This window comes from Salarias fasciatus, unplaced genomic scaffold (assembly GCF_902148845.1).
Source record: "Salarias fasciatus unplaced genomic scaffold, fSalaFa1.1, whole genome shotgun sequence".
In the NCBI taxonomy this organism is placed as follows: Eukaryota; Metazoa; Chordata; class Actinopteri; order Blenniiformes; family Blenniidae; genus Salarias; species Salarias fasciatus.
In genome coordinates, this window is record NW_021941294.1 from 21,202 (window position 1) to 31,422 (window position 10,221).

Sequence of the window (10,221 nt, forward strand, 5' to 3'; positions counted from 1 at the left end):
CACCAAACTGACTTGTTTTTACACATTTGAATGTCGAGCCTCTTTTCAATACAGTTTCTTTACATCCACACCAATGAAATTTGATGAAATCACAGCATGGAGCCAGTTGAATCCTGAAAAAAGCCTTGAACCAACAGAACAGAGACGAGCTGCCCAGATTAACAAGTAGAACAATATCTTGAAACACGATCCGAGAGTCGCGCCGCCATTCGCAGCGACAAACACCACATTAAAGACTCTCGTCTTCATCACAGTGACTCAAACTAACACAGGACATTCAGAAGCTTCTTCAAGAACTTCTATTGAGTGTGGACTTGATTTCCTACCTGAAATGAAGCAGAGGAAATGATGACGGGGAGCCGTGGATTCTCCTTCACCGGATCACGCAGTGATGAGTGACCGGCAGGGGGCGACAGGAACCCCAGCCTCACAGCGCATCCTGCTGGTAGAACCACAAGCTGCAGGAGACTTTCCCTCATTTTCAAACCACAAGAATTACAGATCTTTAACAAAACATATGAGAAACACATCAAAGCAAAAAGCTCCAAAACACAGAAATAGAAACTAACCTGGAAGGAAAAACATCAGCAGGAACCAGGAGGGACAAGGAGCGACCAGACGGACCATGAGAGACCCAGAGGAACCAGGAGGAACCAAGAGGGACCAGAAGGGATCAGGAGGAACCAGGAGAGACCAGGGGGAACCAGCAGGTCTCAACAAGGAAGCAGGAGGAGACTGCAGGGAACAAGATGACTCAGCAAATGAAAGAAGCACTCACAAGAAAACAGGAGGAGTCAACAGGGAACAAAGAGCAGAGAGTCGGGAACCAGGACGAGTCAGCTGAGACCACGACGACTCCGCAGGGAATGAGGAAGACATGCAGGGGACAAGACCAGGTCAGCAGGGACAGAAAAAAACTGCAGGGACACGATGATTCAGCAAATGCAATAAATACTCACAACACTCCGCAGGGAACCAGGAGGAGTCAGCAAAGAACAAGGAGCAGAGACTTGGGAACCAGGACGAGTCAGATGAGACCAGGTGGACGCCACAGGGAACCAGGGAGAGACTGCTGGGACAAGGAAAAGTCAGCAGGGAACAAGGAGCACAGAGTTGGGAACCAGGACAAGTCAGCTGACCACAACGAGTCAGCTGACACCACGGAGGATCACAGGGAACAGGAAGAGACTGCGGGGAGAATATAGAGTCAGCAGGGACAGAAAACAGAATGCAGGCAACACGATGATTCAGCAAATGCAAGAAGTACTCACAACAAACCAGGAAGAGTCGGCAGAGAACAAGGAGCAGAGAGTTGGAGCCACAACCAGTCAGCTGAGACCAGGAGGTCTCCACAGGGAACCAGGAAGAGACTGCAGGAGAAGGTAGACGTCAGCGGGAGAGAAAACAGAATGCAGGGAACACGATGATCAGCAAATGCAAGGAAGTACTCACCAACAAACCAGGAAGATGTCGCAGAGAACAAGGAGCAGAGAGTTTGGAGCCACAAGCAGTCAGCTGAGACAGGAGGTCTCCTCAGGGACCAGGAAGAGACTGCGGGGAGAAGGTAGAGTCAGCAGGAGACGAAAACAGAATGCCGGGAACACGATGATTCAGCAACATGCAAGAAGACTCACAACAAACCAGGAAGAGTCGGCAGGGAACAAGGAGCAGAGAGTCAGGAGCCACAACCTAGTCAGCTGAGACCAGGAGGTCTCCGCAGGGAACCAGGAAGAGACTGCGGGGAGAAGGTGGAGTCAGCAGAGACAGAAAACAGAATGCAGGGAAAAAGATGACTCAGCAAACGTGATAAGGACTCACAACAAACCAGGAGGACTCCGCAGAGAACCAGGAGCAGAGAGTTGGGACCACAACGAAGCTGAGACCAGGAGGAATCCTCAGGGAACCAGGAAGAGACTGCGGGGAGAATGTAGAGTCAGCAGGGACAGAAAACGGAATGTAGGCAACACAATGATTCAGCAAATGCAAGAAGTACTCACGACAAACCAGGAAGAGTCGGCAGGGAACAAGGAGCAGAGAGTTAGGAGCCACAACCAGTCAGCTGAGACCAGGAGGTCTCCGCAGGGAACCCGGGAGAGACTGCAGGAATAAGGAAGAGTCAGCAGGGACAGAAAACAGAATGCAGCGAACACGATGATTCAGCAAATGCAAGAAGTACTCACAACAAACCAGGAAGAGTCGGCAGGGAACAAGGAGCAGAGAGTTAGGAGCCACAACGCGTCAGCTGAGACAAGGAGGTCTCCTCAGGGAACCAGGAAGAGACTGCGGCGAGAAGGTAGAGTCAGCAGGGAGAGAAAACAGAATGCAGGCAACACGATGACTCAGCAAATGCAAGAAGTACTCACGACAAACCAGGAAGAGTCGGCAGGGAACAAGGAGCAGAGAGTTAGGAGCCACAACCAGTCAGCTGAGACCAGGAGGTCTCCACAGGGAACCAGGAAGAGACTGCGGGGAGAAGGCAGAGTCAGCAGGGACAGAAAATAGAATGCAGCCAACATGATGATTCAGCAAATGCAAGAAGTACTCACAACAAACCAGGAAGAGTCGGCAGGGAACAAGGAGCAGAGAGTTAGGAGCCACAACGCGTCAGCTGAGACAAGGAGGTCTCCTCAGGGAACCAGGAAGAGACTGCGGGAAGAAGGTAGAGTCAGTAGGGACAGAAAACAGAATGCAGGCAACACGATGACTCAGCAAATGCAAGAAGCACTCACGACAATCCAGGAAGAGTCGGCAGGGAACAAGGAGCAGAGAGTTAGGAGCCACAAAGCGTCAGCTGAGACCAGGAGGTCTCAGCAGGGAACCCGTGAGAGACTGCAGGAACAAGGAAGAGTCAGCAGGGACAGAAAATAGCATGCAGGGAAAAAGATGATTCAGCAAATGCAAGAAGTACTCACAACAAACCAGGAAGAGTCGGCAGGGAACAAGGAGCAGAGAGTTAGGAGCCACAAAGCGTCAGCTGAGACCAGGAGGTCTCCTCAGGGAACCAGGAAGAGACTGCGGCGAGAAGGTAGAGTCAGCAGGGAGCAGAAAACAGAATGCAGGAAACACGATGATTCAGCAAATGCAAGAAGTACTCACAACAAACCAGGAAGAGTCGGCAGGGAACAAGGAGCAGAGAGTTTGGAGCCACAAGCAGTCAGCTGAGACAAGGAGGTCTCCGCAGGGAACCAGGAAGAGACTGCGGCGAGAAGGTAGAGTCAGCAGGGACAGAAAATAGAATGCAGGGAACACGATGATTCAGCAAATGCAAGACGTACTCACAACAAACCAGGAAGAGTCGGCAGGGAACAAGGAGCAGAGAGTTAGGAGCCACAACCAGTCAGCTGAGACCAGGAGGTCTCCGCAGGGAACCAGGAAGAGACTGCGGCGACAAGGAACATTCAGCAGGGACAGAAAAAAGAATGCAGGGAAAAAGATAACTTAGCAAACGTGACAAGGACTCACAACAAACCGGGCGGACTCCACAGAGAACCAGGAGCAGAGAGTTGGGACCACAACGAGTCAGCTGAGACCAGGAGGTCTCCGCAGGGAACCCGGGAGAGTCTGCAGGAAGAAGGAAGAGTCAGCAGGGACAGAACATAGAATGCAGGGAAAAAGATGACTCAGCAAACGTCATAAGGACTCACAACAAAACCAGGAAGAGTCGGCAGGGAACAAGAGCAGAGAGTTAGGAGCACAAACCAGTCAGCTGAGACAGGAGGTCTCCGCAGGGAACCGGGAGAGACTGCAGGAACAAGGAAAAGTCAGCTGGGGCAAAAATAGAATGCAGCGGACACGATGGATCAGCAAATGCAAGAAGTACTCACAACAAACCAGAAAGTAGCGGCAGGAACAAGAGCAGAGAGTTAGGAGCCACAACAGTCAGCTGAGACCAGGAGGTCTCCGCAGGGAACCAGGAAGAGACTGCGGGGAGAAGGTGGAGTCAGCAGGGACAGAAAATAGAATGCAGGGAAAAGATGACTCAGCAAACGTGATAAGGACTCACAACAAACCAGGAGGACTCCGCAGAGAACCAGGAGCAGAGAGTTGGGACCACAACGAGTCAGCTGAGACCAGGAGGAATCCTCAGGGAACCAGGAAGAGACTGCGGGAGAATGTAGAGTCAGCAGGGACAGAAAACAGAATGCAGGCAACACAATGATTCAGCAAATGCAAGAAGTACTCACGACAAACCAGGAAGAGTCGGCAGGGAACAAGGAGCAGAGAGTTAGGAGACACAACCAGTCAGCTGAGACCAGGAGGTCTCCGCAGGGAACCAGGAGAGACTGCAGGAATAAGGAACAGTCAGCAGGGACAGAAAACAGAATGCAGGGAAAAAGATAACTTAGCAAACGTGATAAGGACTCACAACAAACCAGGAGGACTCCGCAGAGAACCAGGAGCAGAGAGTTGGGACCACAACAAGTCAGCTGACACCAGGAGGAATCCTCAGGGAACCAGGAAGAGACTGCGGGGAGAATGTAGAGTCAGCACGGACAGAAAACAGAATGTAGGCAACACAATGATTCAGCAAATGCAAGAAGTACTCACGACAAACCAGGAAGAGTCGGCAGGGAACAAGGAGCAGAGAGTTTGGAGCCACAACCAGTCAGCTGAGACCAGGAGGTCTCCGCAGGGAACCAGGAAGAGACTGCAGGATAAGGAAGAGTCAGCAGGGACAGAAAACTAGAATGCAGCGAACACGATGATTCAGCAAATGCAAGAAGTACTCACGAACAAACCAGGAAGAGTCGGCAGGGAACAAGGAGCAGAGAGTTTGGAGCCACAACCAGTCAGCTGAGACCAGGAGGTCTCCTCAGGGAACCCGGGAGAGACTGCAGGCGAGAAGGAAGAGTCAGCAGGGACAGAAAACAGAATGCAGGGAACACGATGATTCAGCAAATGCAAGAAGTACTCACAACAAACCAGGAAGAGTCGGCAGGGAACAAGGAGCAGAGAGTCAGGAGCCACAAAGCGTCAGCTGAGACAAGGAGGTCTCCTCAGGGAACCAGGAAGAGACTGCGGCGAGAAGGTAGAGTCAGCAGGGAGAGAAAACAGAATGCAGGGAACACGATGATTCAGCAAATGCAAGAAGTACTCACAACAAACCAGGAAGAGTCGGCAGGGAACAAGGAGCAGAGAGTCAGGAGCCACAAAGCGTCAGCTGAGACAAGGAGGTCTCCGCAGGGAACCAGGAAGAGACTGCGGGGAGAAGGTGGAGTCAGCAGAGACAGAAAACAGAATGCAGGGAAAAAGATGACTCAGCAAACGTGATAAGGACTCACAACAAACCAGGAGGACTCCGCAGAGAACCAGGAGCAGAGAGTTGGGACCACAACAAGTCAGCTGAGACCAGGAGGAATCCTCAGGGAACCAGGAAGAGACTGCGGGGAGAATGTAGAGTCAGCAGGGACAGAAAACGGAATGTAGGCAACACAATGATTCAGCAAATGCAAGAAGTACTCACGACAAACCAGGAAGAGTCGGCAGGGAACAAGGAGCAGAGAGTTAGGAGACACAACCAGTCAGCTGAGACCAGGAGGTCTCCGCAGGGAACCCAGGAGAGACTGCAGGAATAAGGAACAGTCAGCAGGGACAGAAAACAGAATGCAGGGAAAAAGATAACTTAGCAAACGTGATAAGGACTCACAACAAACCAGGAGGACTCCGCAGAGAACCAGGAGCAGAGAGTTGGGACCACAACAAGTCAGCTGACACCAGGAGGAATCCTCAGGGAACCAGGAAGAGACTGCGGGGAGAAGGCAGAGTCAGCACGGACAGAAAACAGAATGTAGGCAACACAATGATTCAGCAAATGCAAGAAGTACTCACGACAAACCAGGAAGAGTCGGCAGGGAACAAGGAGCAGAGAGTTAGGAGCCACAACCAGTCAGCTGAGACCAGGAGGTCTCCTCAGGGAACCAGGAAGAGACTGCGGCGAGAAGGTAGAGTCAGCAGGGAGAGAAAACAGAATGCAGGAACACGATGATTCAGCAAATGCAAGAAGTACTCACAACAAACCAGGAAGAGTCGGCAGGGAACAAGGAGCAGAGAGTTAGGAGCCACAACGCGTCAGCTGAGACAAGGAGGTCTCCTCAGGGAACCAGGAAGAGACTGCGGCGAGAAGGTAGAGTCAGCAGGGAGAGAAAACAGAATGCAGGGAACACGATGATTCAGCAAATGCAAGAAGTACTCACAACAAACCAGGAAGAGTCGGCAGGGAACAAGGAGCAGAGAGTTAGGAGCCACAACCAGTCAGCTGAGACCAGGAGGTCTCCTCAGGGAACCCGGAGAGACTGCAGGCGATAAGGAAGAGTCAGTCAGGGACAGAAAACAGAATGCAGCGAACACGATGATTCAGCAAATGCAAGAAGTACTCACAACAAACCAGGAAGAGTCGGCAGGGAACAAGGAGCAGAGAGTTAGGAGACACAACCAGTCAGCTGAGACCAGGAGGTCTCCGCAGGGAACCCAGGAGAGACTGCAGGAATAAGGAACAGTCAGCAGGGACAGAAAATAGAATGCAGGGAAAAAGATAACTCAGCAAACGTGATAAGGACTCACAACAAACCAGGAGGACTCCGCAGAGAACCAGGAGCAGAGAGTTGGGACCACAACGAGTCAGCTGAGACCAGGAGGAATCCTCAGGGAACCAGGAAGAGACTGCGGGGAGAATGTAGAGTCAGCACGGACAGAAAACAGAATGTAGGCAACACAATGACTCAGCAAATGCAAGAAGTACTCACGACAAACCAGGAAGAGTCGGCAGGGAACAAGGAGCAGAGAGTTGGAGCCACAACCAGTCAGCTGAGACCAGGAGGTCTCCTCAGGGAACCAGGAAGAGACTGCGGGAGAAGGTAGAGTCAGCAGGACAGAAAACAGAATGCAGGCAAACAGATGATTCAGCAAATGCAAGAAGTACTCACCACAAACAGGAAGAGTCGGCAGGGAACAAGGAGCAGAGAGTGGAGCCACAACGAGTCAGCTGAGACCAGGAGGTCTCCGCAGGGAACCAGGAAGAGACTGCGGGGAATGTAGAGTCAGCAGGACAGTAAAACAGAATGCAGGAACACGATGATTCAGCAAATGCAAGACGTACTCACGACAAACCAGGAAGAGTCGGCAGGGAACAAGGAGCAGAGAGTCAGGAGCCACAAAGACAGTCAGCTGAGACAAGGAGGTCTCTCAGGGAACCAGGAAGAGACTGCCGGGATAAGGTAGAGTCAGAACGGACAGAAAACAGAATGCAGGCAACACGATGACTCAGCAAATGCAAGAAGTACTCACAACAAACCAGGAAGAGTCGGCAGGGAACAAGGAGCAGAGAGTTACGAGACACAACCAGTCAGCTGAGACCAGGAGGTCTCCGCAGGGAACCCAGGAGAGACTGCAGGATAAGGAACAGTCAGCAGCGGACAGAAAATAGATGCAGGGAAAAGATAACTTGACAAACGTGATAAGGACTCACAACAACCAGGAGAAGTCCGCAGGGAAACCAGGAGCAGAGAGTTGGGACCACAACGAGTCAGCTGAGACCAGGAGGAATGCTCGGGAACCAGGAAGCATGCGGGGACAATGAAGAGTCAGCAAGGACAGAAAACAGAATGTAGGCAACACAATGATTCAGCATGAAGAAGTACTCACGACAAACCAGGAAGAGTCGGCAGGGAACAAGGAGCAGAGAGTTTGGAGCCACAACCAGTCAGCTGAGACCAGGAGGTCTCCGCAGGGAACCCAGGAGAGACTGCAGGGAGAAGGAAGAGTCAGCAAGGAGAGAATATAGAATGCAGCGAACACGATGATTCAGCAAAATACAAGAAATTTATCACGACAACCAGGAAAGTCGGCACGGAACAAGGAGCAGAGAGTCAGGAGCCACAAAGCGTCAGCTGAGACAAGGAGGTCTGCGTCAGGGAACCCGGAAGAGACTGCGGCGAGAAGGTAGAGTCAGCAAGGAAGAAAACAGAATGCAGGCAACACGAATGATTCAGCAAATGCAAGAAGTACTCACAGACAAACCAGGAAGAGTCGGCAGGGAACAAGGAGCAGAGAGTTTGGAGCCACAACCAGTCAGCTGAGACCAGGAGGTCTCCGCAGGGAACCAGGAGAGACTGCAGGGAGAAGGAAGAGTCAGCAAGGACAGAAAATAGAATGCAGCGAACACGATGATTCAGCAAATGCAAGAAGTACTCACGACAAACCAGGAAGAGTCGGCAGGGAACAAGGAGCAGAGAGTTGGAGCCACAACCAGTCAGCTGAGACCAGGAGGTCTCCGCAGGGAACCAGGGAGAGACTGCAGGAATAAGGAAAGTCAGCAGGGACAGAAACAGAATGCAGGGAAAAAGATAACTTCAGCAAACGTGATAAGGACTCACAACAACCAGGAGGACTCCGGCAGAGAACCAGGAGCAGAGAGTTTGGGACCACAACCAGTCAGCTGAGACCAGGAGGAATCCACAGGGAACCAGGAAGAGACTGCGGGGAGAATGTAGAGTCAGCACGGACAGAAACAGAATGTAGGCAACACATGACTCAGCAAATGCAGAAGTACTCACAACAACCCAGGAAGAGTCGGCAGGGAACAAGGAGCAGAGAGTTGGGGACCACAACGAGTCAGCTGAGACCAGGAGGAATCCTCAGGGAAACCAGGAAGAGACTGCGGGGGAGAATGTAGAGTCAGCAAGGGACAGAAAACAGAATGTGGGCAACACATGAGTCAGCAAATGCAAGACGTACTCACGACAAACCAGGAAGAGTCGGCAGGGAACAAGGAGCAGAGAGTTTGGAGCCACAACAGTCAGCTGAGACCAGGAAGTCTCCGCAGGGAACCCGGAAGCAAGACTGGCAGGGAGAGGGAAGAGTCAGCAAGGACAGAAAATAGAATGCAGCGAACACGATGATTCAGCAAATGCAAGAAATTCTCACGACAAACCAGGAAGAGTCGGCAGGGAACAAGGAGCAGAGAGTTTGGAGCCACAACCAGTCAGCTGAGACCAGGAGGTCTCCGCAGGGAACCCGGGAGAGACTGCAGGAATAAGGAAGAGTCAGTAGGGACAGAAAACAGAATGCAGCGAACACGATGATTCAGCAAATGCAAGAAGTACTCACAACAAACCAGGAAGAGTCGGCAGGGAACAAGGAGCAGAGAGTTAGGAGCCACAACCAGTCAGCTGAGACCAGGAGGTCTCCGCAGGGAACCCAGGAGAGACTGCAGGAAGAAGGTAGAGTCAGCAGGACAGAAAACAGAATGCAGGGAAAAAGATAACATAGCAAACGTGATAAGGACTCACAACAAACCAGGAGGACTCCGCAGAGAACCAGGAGCAGAGAGTTGGGACCACAACGAGTCAGCTGAGACCAGGAGGAATCCTCAGGGAACCAGGAAGAGACTGCGGGGAGAATGTAGAGTCAGCACGGACAGAAAACAGAATGTAGGCAACACAATGACTCAGCAAATGCAAGAAGTACTCACGACAAACCAGGAAGAGTCGGCAGGGAAGAAGGAGCAGAGAGTTGGGACCACAACGAGTCAGCTGAGACCAGGAGGAATCCTCAGGGAACCAGGAAGAGACTGCGGGGAGAATGTAGAGTCAGCAAGGACAGAAAACAGAATGTGGGCAACACAATGATTCAGCAAATGCAAGACGTACTCACGACAAACCAGGAAGAGTCGGCAGGGAACAAGGAGCAGAGAGTTGGAGCCACAACCAGTCAGCTGAGACCAGGAGGTCACCGCAGGGAACCCGGGAGAGACTGTGGGGAGAAGGCAGAGTCAGCAGGGACAGAAAATAGAATGCAGGCAACATGATGATTCATTAAATGCAAGAAGTATTCACAACAAACCAGGAAGAGTCGGCAGGGAACAAGGAGCAGAGAGTTTGGAGCCACAACCAGTCAGCTGAGACCAGGAGGTCTCCGCAGGGAACCCGGGAGAGACTGCAGGAATAAGGAAGAGTCAGTAGGGACAGAAAACAGAATGCAGCGAACACGATGACTCAGCAAATGCAAGAAGTACTCACAACAAACCAGGAAGAGTCGGCAGGGAACAAGGAGCAGAGAGTTAGGAGCCACAACGCGTCAGCTGAGACAAGGAGGTCTCCTCAGGGAACCAGGAAGAGACTGCGGGAGAATGTAGAGTCAGCAGGGACAGAAAACAGAATGCAGGCAACACGATGATTCAGCAAATGCAAGAAGTACTCACGACAAACCAGGAAGAGTCGGCAG

The 10,221-nt window shown here is 51.7% G+C and overlaps 3 long non-coding RNA genes across 5 annotated transcripts; all 3 read right to left on the minus strand.

Moving 5' to 3' along the window:
* Nucleotides 1-2,041: 2,041 nt before the first annotated feature.
* LOC115384740 (uncharacterized) lies at nt 2,042-2,402 on the minus strand. Its single transcript, XR_003930944.1, has 3 exons — nt 2,364-2,402; nt 2,181-2,280; nt 2,042-2,097 (listed from the first exon to the last, which is right to left on the minus strand). It is a non-coding gene; the product is annotated as an uncharacterized LOC115384740 (long non-coding RNA).
* A 28-nt stretch (nt 2,403-2,430) lies between these two features.
* LOC115384742 (uncharacterized) lies at nt 2,431-3,336 on the minus strand. The gene is made up of 3 exons (XR_003930946.1): nt 3,280-3,336; nt 2,547-2,646; nt 2,431-2,463 (listed from the first exon to the last, which is right to left on the minus strand). It is a non-coding gene; the product is annotated as an uncharacterized LOC115384742 (long non-coding RNA).
* Nucleotides 3,337-4,740: 1,404 nt separating this feature from the next.
* LOC115384743 (uncharacterized) lies at nt 4,741-10,097 on the minus strand. 3 transcript variants are annotated; one of them, XR_003930947.1, is made up of 3 exons: nt 10,017-10,097; nt 6,019-6,111; nt 4,741-4,832 (listed from the first exon to the last, which is right to left on the minus strand). It is a non-coding gene; the product is annotated as an uncharacterized LOC115384743 (long non-coding RNA). The 3 variants fall into 3 exon arrangements; XR_003930948.1 differs by having other exon boundaries at nt 4,750-4,832; nt 6,012-6,111; XR_003930949.1 differs by lacking the exons at nt 4,741-4,832; nt 10,017-10,097 and adding exons at nt 5,895-5,929; nt 9,834-9,881 and having other exon boundaries at nt 6,012-6,111.
* Between the last annotated feature and the right edge of the window lie 124 nt (nt 10,098-10,221).